Here is an 11,399-nt window from a genome sequence, read left to right as displayed (position 1 = left end):
GAACCTGAACTGTACAAACTCTCTAAAATGGACTTTACTGCAGCCTGCTTCTGCTTAACCTCATATTAATATTGCTATGCTTATTTATATTTACCTCTTTTGCACAACTAAACTGCTTATGCTTAGCTAAAGACGGCTGAAGGACTGGTTATTGCTCTGTCTCCCATAACCCCAGGCAGGGTAGGAGTACAAAGTGAGGAATCTGAACCTTATAAATTCTCTAAATGGACTTTACTGCAGCCTGCTTCTGCCTAACTTCATACTAATGTCGCTATGGTCATTTATATTTACCTCTTTTGCATGACTAATTTGCATATGCTCAGTTAAAGGCTGCTGAAGGACTGGTTATTGCTCTGTCTCCCATAACCCCAGTCAGGGTAAGAGCACAAAGTGAGGGAATTGGGACTCTATAAAGTCTTCAAATGGATTTTAACGCAACTTGCCTCTGCCTAACCTCATACTAATACTGTTGTATCCATTTATGTTCACCTCCTCGGTATGACTAAACTGCTCAATTAAAGCCTGCTGAAGGAACAGTAATTGTGATCAGCAGGATAAGACGCATTAGATGACATTTAACTGTATAAGGAGATTTAGAGAATCTGCTCCAAAAACCCTGTGACAGGATAGGAGCAAGTAGTGTGTAACTTAGATCAAAATATACAGTAATATGTAGATGTGTATTATTATAGGTACTGTAATTTACTGTCATTTCAACTGACATTTGCTTGCTGAACTATGAATATCTGTATAGGATGGCTCGATCTCTCCAGTTATGGATACCAGTGGTAGCTCGAAAAACTAATAAGACACCTCTGACTAAATAGATTAAAAAGTTTGTCAGTGAATCTATATTGAGGCTAATTGCCGGTTAATTATATTAAGAATTAATTCTTGTTCTGGGTACATGGGTATAAAGCACACATATTTTCACCCCCCTTTTTTTTCTATTTTTTTTTTCTTTACATTGTAATTTATCGCTCTATTTTTGAGCCCAATACACTTGAGTACACTCGCATAAAGGCTGCTATAAACTTACTATATTTTGGTTGCACTTCACTATTGCTCCCCCTACCACTAGGGTCGATACTAGCTACTCGCCCAGGGCTAGATATCCAATGGATAGATTTGTATCACATCCCATAAGAAATTCACTAACCATGGCCCCCAAGAATAAAAATAAAAAAACCTCAAAGGTTTTACCTTCTGACTCTTTTAATGAACAGAGTGAGCATTTACCTCTTAACTGGGAATTAATGGAAGTTATTTCACAAATATCGCAGCTAATCACCCCGCAACTAGAAAATCTTAAGCAAGAAATCAAAACTGATATTAATAATTTAACTACCGAAGTGAGACAATTTGCCTCTAGGATTACCGAAGTAGAGACCAGAGTATCCGAATTAGAGGATAAAACAAATATATTAGAACAGTTATATATATTAGAAGACAGTTTATCCTATGATAAGAAGTTATCCGCTGCTCTGTAGAGGCTAGAAGATCTTGAAGATCACTCACGACGGAATAATCTTCGTATCATAGGATTACCTGAAACGCCTGAATATCGGGATTTGTTTGAGTTTGCGGCAGTCAAACTCCCTCAGCTTCTGGGGATACAAAATATAGATGCCCCAATTCAAATAGAAAGAATACATAGAATTGGTATCCAACACAAAAACCTGAATGGGAAATCTAGACCTAGGCCAATAATTATGAAGTTCTTGAAATATCAAGATAAGCTAGTATATCTTACTCATTATAGGAAAGTAAAATCACTTATGAGCGGCCCAAATAAAATCCTGTTATTTCAAGATTTTTCTGCGGAAACGTCTCTAAAAAGAAAAGAAATGTCCCCATTCTGTACAAGACTATTGAATAGAAGCTTTAATGTTAGGATGCTCTACCCAGCAAAATTATTAATATGCATAAATGGAGAATATAAAACTCTTAACACCCCAGAAGAAGCGAAACAATTCTGCATAGACAATGACGTTGAATGAACGACTTCTTGGATGGAAAATAAGAGCTGGAATTGAAGGGATTATATTGTCTGATCATGCAATCATATCGTTAGAATTTAAACTTAAGGATATCCAAACAAATTCCACTAAGGGTTTCTTTTTTCCTAAATATCTAATTCAGAACAATAAATTCTGGAATTGGTTGAATGCCAAATGGAGTGAATATATACAACATAATAGTGTATATGTAGAGAAGATAATTAGAAACCCTGTGGGAGGCTGGGAAGGCTGTGTTGCGGGGAGAGATCAAATCTTACTTATGCTTTATTAAAAAAAAGCAAAACAAATGGAAATCCAAATATGTAACAGCGTGAAAAATAGCTACAATACATATATTGCTAACCCTACGAGAGAAGCATGGGACAGATATATTAGTCTTAAAACTCAAAGAGATCTAATATTAAAACAAAAATGTGTGCAGGAAGATATACGTATGAAATCCCTATATGGTGGATTTAAGGGTAGAGCAGCCAAATTTTTAGCTAGAATCACAAAATGTAGAAATACTAATCATATCCCAGCAATTAAAAATAATCAGAAAAGAGTAACAACTAATGCAGAGATACAAAAGGTTTTCTTTGAGTTCTTCCAGAGTTTATACAAGGCGGATGTTCCAGATGAAACTCAGAAATTTAGATTCTGGAACAACTTAAGGATACCTAAGATATCACAGGAAACAATAGCACAAATAAATCTCCCCATTACGCAAGAGGAGATTCTAGAAGGGATTAAGCAGGTAAAGTTAAACAAGGCCTCGGGCCCAGACTCATTACCCGTGGAATTTTACCGAATATTACAGGACCAGATTGTGCCCATATTACATAAATTGTACAATTCCTATTATATAACTGGTTCCACGAGCTCTAGATACTTCACATCGTCAAACATTACCTTAATATTAAAAAAGGATAAGAATGCAGAAGAGCCGACATCATATAGGCCTATATCGCTTCTCAATTTTGATTATAAATTACTTACTTCTATAGTTGCCAAAAGACTAACCCCGCATTTATCCGAGATAATTCATCTAGATCAAACAGGCTTTATGCCTGGGCGAAATCCCGTCAAAAATATATGAAAAGCGATGATTGTAATGGATTATTATTGGAATAGGTATAAGGCAGACAAACAAATGTTTACAAAGGCAGCAATACTAACGTTAGACGCAGAAAAAACTTTTGACTATATTAGCTGGAATCACCTTTTTTATACAATAGATAATTTTGGAATATCAGGTAATATTAATCACTTTATTCACTTAATTTATAATAATCCTCCTTCAACCATAATTGTAAATAGAGAAGTCTCGGAAACATTTACGCTTCATAGAGGGACTAGGCAAGGATGTCCACTCTCCCCACTTCTTTTCATAATGGCACTAGAACCACTAGCAATTATTTTGCGACAACAACTGGAGGGTATACGCATAGGCAATCAGTATATTACTATTTCACTTTATGCAGATGATCTAGTTGTGTTTCTAGGCAATGTAGAATTAGATCTAGATAGACTACTTCAGAATATACAAGTATTCGGATCATTTACTGGGTACAAAATTAATTTAGGAAAATCAGAACTGCTTAGGTTAGGCAAGTTTCCTAGCTGCCTTGTTAAACACCCATTCAAGGCAAGATCAATTTAAATATCTAGGGATAGTATTGTCAAGGAATCCTAATGAATGGTACAAGTCTAACTTCCCCAGTCTCTTCACGCAGTGTAAAAAGAAATTATCTGATTGGAGAAATTTACCAATCTCGTTAATAGCTCGAAGTAATTTAATCAAAACAACACTATTTCCCAAATTACTATATCTTCTTCAGAGTCTACCTATCTTTCTACAGAGGAGAGATATAAAGGATTTTAATTGAATGTGCTCTCATTTTATTTGGAAGGATAAAAGGCTGCGTATTGTGCTGGACAAGTTAACTTGTCGTAAGGAGGTTGTGGGGCTCGCATTTCCAAATATTAAGTATTACAATTTAGTGACTATTCTGAAATTTGCAATTGATTGGATTACAGAAAAGGAATATGTGACGTTATTAGCATGTGAAACTGACTTAGCTGCACCATTTGATTTAAAAGCTATCTTACATTGCCCTATAGCAAAAATACCTATAAATGTTGCATGTATGATAACACTGAAAAATATAATCTGTGCGTGGCAAAATATTGTAAGGAGATCAAGTTTAATCCATACTGTACGGAGTTTCTCCTAATTGTAGGTAATCCAGAGTTTATTCCTGGCATACATCACCCCACTTTTATAGAATGGAAGAATAAAGGCTTAATTCAGGTGAAACAACTGATTTCGGAAGATAACATTATCTGTTCTTTTCATAATATACGAAATCGTTTTCAATTGCCACAAAAGGATTTTTTGGCGTTTTTGCAACTGAGACATTTTATAGTCGAGTTAAAAAACAAATATGATCCTGATTGGTCCTTAGATCCACTATGTAATGGGATGAAGTTATATCAAGAAGGGGTATACTCCATTTCATATTTTTAAAATGGACAAATATACACGCAAAGTGGGAAAAGTTTTTCCCCGAAATTGAGCTGCAAAATATTCAAAATAGCTTTAAGTTGATATACAAACCTTGGGTGCCAACTTCATGGCAAGAATCACACATAAAATTAATTAATCGAGCATACATCACGCCAGCTAAATTAACTAAATGGTATAGACAACCGCCTTATTGCCCCAAGTGTAATTATGAATGTGCAGATATTGTTCATTATTTCTGGACATGCCCCAAAATTTTCCAGCTGTGGATGAAAATCAATTATTGGTTAAATAATGTACTTAATACAGACTTTGTTATCTCACAGCGACATGTATTCTTCCTGGCCTCCTATCGGGAAAGAGAGTTTTAAGCCTGACTTGATTAGCACAATTATCTTGTTGGTTCGGAATCTCTTACTAAAAAATTGGAAAAAATAATTAATTAGACAAATTATATTAGAACAATATAATATTCAGAACCTAGAAAATAAGACTTTGAAGTCTTTTTTTTCTAAATGGCTTAAAGTTATCCAATCCCTCCCGAGAGACGCCCAAATACAATTAATTCAGCCTTTTAATAAGACAGAATATGTCATTCTGAACATATATGCTGGCAACTTCCCCACAACGTTGGCAGGATAATTAGACTAATAGAGTAATTATAAGAAACTATAAACAGCATGGCTAGGGATACCAAGCTTCCCGTTTCAAGGGATAAGACGAGAAAGAGAAGGATGGCGATTAGTACAACATAATATAATATAATACTATTTAATCTTAATTCAATTTCATTTTCCCAATTTTTTAAATTACCCCCTTTTTTTGTGTGTGGTGTTATTGTTAGAGCTTTTTGTTTGTGTAGATATATACATACTTAGACTTATGGCTGTTAAGAGATAAAACTGGAAAAACCCAGCTAATTGATTCAGGGGTCAAGATTTATGTTCATGTTAATACTGTTTAAAAAGTTTTATTTTCTTGTTCTTGTTATGAACGACAATTGATGTTTTGTTGATATTGTAATCACTTTGCTTGGGGCCAAATAAAGAAAAATGTAAAAAAAAAAGATAGATAATCCCTTTATTACCCATTCCCCAGTTTTGCATAACCAACGATTATATTAATATACGTTTTACCTCAGTGATTACCTTGTATTTAAACCTCTGAGGACTGTCCCATTATCTCAGTACTTTTGACAGACTTGCATTTTGGCCCATCAGTGCTGACTCATAAATAACTTCACGGGAGTGAGCACAATGTTATCTATATAACACACATGAACTAGCACTGTCTAGCTGGGGGGGGACTGTCAACGTGCACTGAGATAAGAGGCGGCATTCAAGGGCTTAGAAATTACCATATGAGACTACCTAGAATTAGCTTTCAACAAAGAATACCAAGAGAACAACTTAGCTTTGATTGATAGTTAAAGGGACATGAAACCCAAAATTAAACGTTAATGATTCAGATAGAGAATACAATTTTAAACAACATTCCAATTTACTTATATTATCTTATCTTTTTCATTCCCTCTGTATTCATTGTTGAAGAAGCAGCTATGCACTATTGTGAGCTAGTGGATGAACCAATAGCATGAGGCATATATGTGCAGCCAGGGATAGGCATAGACCAAAGCTGTGGCCGACATTTTCCAAAGTACAGACCTTAGTGAAGGACACCAAGGTCTACATTTAGCTACCAATCAGCAAGCTCTACCCAAGTGCTTAATCAAAAATGGGCCGGCTACTAAGCTTACATTCCTTCTTATTTAAATAAAGATACCAAGAGAACAAAGGGAAATTGATAATAAGAATAAATGAGAACGTTGCTTAAAATTGCATGCTCTATCTGAATCATGAAAGAAAAAAAAATTGGGTTTAGTGTCCCTTTAATGGAAACAGAATTTCCATCAATCTAAATGAATCATACATTATATTGTGTGTGGTGCACGAAAGGTCTTAAAAGGAAATATCACCATTTTGTTGGCTTTAGGGCATAGAGAATGCAGTAACAAAAATGAAAAAGTGTCATAGAATGCTGGCCTCTTTGTGACCTGTTAGTTTGTGAAACCCCACAAGTTTCTTAAATTTCATTATTATTAATAGTTAAAAATCTAATCTTTCAGAGAGAAATAAATAAATACATAAAAAACAGACAGAACTAACTTGTATGTGATAAAAACTTGAAACAACATTTGAAAAAAAAAGTATAGTCGTTTTCCATTATTATTTTTTTTATTCAAATCAGACTATGATTTTCTTAGCTATTCTGAATTTATAAATATTATGCATGTTAAATTAAAATGTACATAGCCAAAATTACAAAATAGTATTGAGTATTTATATATCATGACAGTCTCGGATATCAGAATAGCTATTGTCTTCAACTGAAGAAATTAAAATTGTAATACATTTATAACAACAGAGGTAAACTAGAGATGTGCAAAAGCAGGACACAAGCTAAAATTACCAATATGGCTTCCTTTTAATCAGCACTAGATCTCAGGTCGGTGCACTGCTTTTTTATGCTTTACCTTTGCATATAAAGAAACAGTGCAATGGCAGCTTACTTCTTGAATCGTCCCTCTCTCATCTCACTCGGAGTCACTTTCCTTCTATTGAGTGGCGTCCTCAAGCGGCACTGCCCCAACCCTACAAAACATGGCGCCACATGTGTCAAGGAGGATTCTACTTATCCCTAGTCCCTCCCCACCGCAGAACGGGCGGAGGACACTGCAAGGGCCAGTCACGGACACCAGTGTCCGTGTACGGACACCTTGCCTATCCCTGTGTGCAGCCACCAATCATCAGCTCCTGAGTCTACCTAGGTGTCCTTTTCAACAAAGGATATCAAGAGAACAAAACAAATTTGATAATAGAAGTTGTCACGGATATCAGACAGCTAAGGCTACCCCCACCCCCCTACAACCTCACCCCTGTTGTTTCTCAGTGGTTTTTGGGCTCCTCAGAGCAACCACCATCTCTGGAGACTGCTCTGTGTTGGCTTGTTTTTGTGTTCAGAGAAGAGTTAGTTTATGACCAGGAAAACCCTCCTAGGCTGGCCGGGCTCCTGGAACTCCCAGTCGGCCGCCTCACAACGGATACCCGCCTAACCCCTCTTAGGCTGGCCAGGCTCCTGGAACTCACGGTCGGCCACAGGACAGCAGAACACCCGCTAACTTTACCCCTGGTCGCTCCAGCAGCCCTTTACCCCAGAGCTCCGCTCTTTTGGGGATTGTTAGCCACTAGGGAGGACAAGAGCTGTGGCAATTTTCAGAAGGGAGCTCCTTTGGGAACTGGGGGTTTTGTACACCCCTAACCCCATAACTTCAACGGACTGTAACTCCGATCCCCAGTAACGAATCATGCTGATTTTTGGACTGTGGCATCTGGGGACCGAGAGCTTTAAAATGGAAGTGCTGCCGCTCCACCGGGAGCACCCGAAACTGCCACCCCTAAGTATTGGGATTATGTGAGACTGTGGCTCCTATGGAGGTGCCGGGCTGTCTGGAGGGGCAGGAATGGTTATAGTGGGATTGTCCAGGGTCTTATCAAGATGAGCTGACTGTATAAAAGGAGTGTGTGTTTTCAATAAAATCAGTTCCTGTCTAATCTGAATGCTAGTGTGTCTAGTTATTTGGGTTGGTTCCAGCTAAAATCACTTTCCTTGGCTACATAGCAGCCTGTTCCAGGCAGAGAAAGGATCCTCAGGCAGAGCTATCCAGCCTGGGTAGCTGGAGTCTGCCACAGGGTGGGACCCTGAGTACTGGTGCTGTCGGGCATCAGGGGTGGCTACAGGCTGTGGTCACTTGCCAGCTACATAGCTGCAGTCGGTAGGAAGGAAGCAGGACCCGTTTGGTGGAGCTACCCAGTCGGGGTAGCCAGGGGTATCCGTCACAGAAGTAAATTGATAAGATATTTAAAATCACATGCTCTGTCTGAAATCTGAAAGAAAAAATGGGTTTTATGTCCTTCAAGGCTTGTTAATTGCTAAAGATGACATACACTGGCAGGGAAGTAGATCACAGCCATCTCAGAGGAGCAACTCCATCTTATCAAGTGACAAAACACTTTCTAACAGGTTTCTTACCTGTGATATTACCCAGAAGCAACTCTGCTAACCAATCTTACAGTCTGCATCTGTCAGTCTCTAGTGTCAGAGAGTTACAGCTCCCTGCAGCTCTTTGCCCCGTCCCTCCACAGAATCACAGAACTATCTTTTTATTACAAGACCAAGAATAAACTATTAACCTTTTAACGACGTTCGGACGTTCCATGCCGTCTTAACTGCGCTGGGCTTTAGCGTTGTTAGGACGGCATGGTACGTCCTAGCCGTTTGACTGTACTAAAGCCAACGGCGCTTCACGTATAAGATCACGGTCTGGATAGCTTGCCTAGCGTCATAGGGATGCCTCCATTGACCCGATCCCTTCCTTGAAATCTCACAATCGCAGGATTTCAATTTGTTTACATTGGAACGTTGTTCCGATGTAGACATATTAACCCGGTCATCAAAGGGTTAACAAGCAGTGTCATAGCTACTTTTCTGCCATTTGTTTACATTATATTAATTAGTCATAATAAAACTAGTTTCTAATAGCGTTATGCAATACGGAAAACCTATATTGTTTATGTTGTGCGCAGAGTATGAAAGTAAACAAAGCCTTATTTCCAAGGCTTTAGCTTGCCTGCAATTATATCTGTTCTCTAAAAGCAAAGTTTTAATATGAACTACCAATATTATACAGTCCCGGACAGACAAAGAGCACGGAATTCTATATGATCGAAAGAGAGCATTGTTCCTTTATTCTGATGAAAAATTAAGTAGGGAAAATGTTTCATCTTATAAACATTGCACAGATTAATATATGAATATTGCAGCTCTTTCAACAAATAGGGGACAAAGAAGTCAAAATTTAAACTTTCGAAATTCATTTTTAGTATACAATTTTGAAATTCCAATTTATTATGTTCTTAAATTTACCTTTTTGGTATCTTTGTTAAAGATTAGTGTTATTGTATGGGAATATACTGCTGTAGGCTCACCTGCAAGTGTGCAGGTGTAAACATTTGTTTCAAATGCTGCTGTCATATAGCACATGCACACTCATGAGCTGAGATAAATTTGATAACGGAAAAAAATTGAAAAGTTAAACCCTTAGTGACCAGACACTTTTTCAATTTTCTTACCGTTTAGGACCAGGGCTGTTTTTAAATTTCTGCAGTGTTAGTCTTTATCTGTAATTTTCATCTTACTCATTTATTGTATATTGCACACATATTATATACCGTTTTTCTCGCCTTTAAATGGACTTTCTAAAGATACCATTATTTTCATCACATCTTATAATTTACTATAAAAAATTATAAAATATGATGAAAAAAATGAAAAAAAAACACTTTTTCTAACTTTGACCCCCTAAATCTGTTATACATCTACAACCACCAAAAAACACCCATGCTAAATAGTTTCTACATTTTGTCCAGAGTTTAGAAATACCCAATGTTTACATGGTCTTTGCTTTTTTTGCAAGTTATAGGGCAATAAGTACAAGTAGCACTTTGCTATTTCCAAACCATTTTTTTTTCTTTTTAAAATTAGTGATAGTTACGTTGTAACACTGATATCTGTCAGAAATCCTTGAATAACCCTTCACATGTATATCTTTCTTTTTAGTAGACAACCCAAAGTATTGATCTGGGCCCATTTTGGAATATTTCATGCCACCATTTCACCGCCAAATGCGATCAAATAAAATAAAACATTAACTTTTTCACAAACTTTAGGTTTCGCACTGAAATTATTTACAAACAGCTTGTGCAATTATGGCACAAATGGTTGTAAATGCGTCTCTGGGATCCCCTTTGTTCAGAAATAGCAAACATATATGGCTTTGGCATTGCTTCTTGGTAATTAGAAGGCTGCTAAATGCCGCTGCGCACCACATTTGTATTATGCCCAGCAGTGAAGGGGTTACTTAGGAAGCTTGTAGGGTTAATTTTAATTGTATTGTAGAGATCCGCCTCCCACCTGACACATCCCACCCCCTTAACTCTCCCTAATCCCTCTCAAACAGTTCTCTTCCCTCCCCCACCCTCCAAACGTCACCCCATCTTAAGTACTGTCAGAAAGTCTGCCAGTATAAATATTAAAGTTTTTTTTTTTAATATATATATACATATATATATATATATATATATATATATATATATATATATATATATATATATATATATATATATATATATATATATATATATATATATATATATATATATATATATACATATATATATATATATATATTCTGTAGGCTAGTAATAGAACTTTGGAAACACACAGGGAACTAAAACATGATGAATTCACCGTCCTTCTCCGACACATTTCCCCCCCCCCCTTTTTCCCTCTCTCACCCTCTTTCCCTTTCTGTTGCTCTTAATTACATCTCATAATTGAATCTCATCCCTAGCCCACAAATAACCATCCTTTTTGAGCAAACGACAATTAATTAATAACTTGTTATTATTGTTTTTTCTCTGGTCACATAACACACATTCATTGTTTGTAACAAGCTACTCCTCCCAGAATGGCTAGTTTCACGGTTCATGTTATACAATTCATTATTTATTGTTACATAAATTGTTATTGCGTCAGTTGAATTGTAATGTTACTCAATGCCATTGGGCTACCTGTATTCTTGAAAATGTCAATAAAGCTTGTTAAAAAAGATCTTAGATCTATTTTCTTCCACTACAGTTTGTTGAAAAGGGGCGTTAACAAAGCTACTAGGGGGGCTGTATAAATATTTCTATTGGTTTATGGGTACTTTTAAATAACTCCCCGGGCGTGAACACATTGTTATCTATATGGCC

This window comes from Bombina bombina, chromosome 7 (genome assembly GCF_027579735.1).
Source record: "Bombina bombina isolate aBomBom1 chromosome 7, aBomBom1.pri, whole genome shotgun sequence".
NCBI lineage: Eukaryota > Metazoa > Chordata > Amphibia > Anura > Bombinatoridae > Bombina > Bombina bombina.
This window is presented reverse-complemented; position numbering follows the sequence as displayed.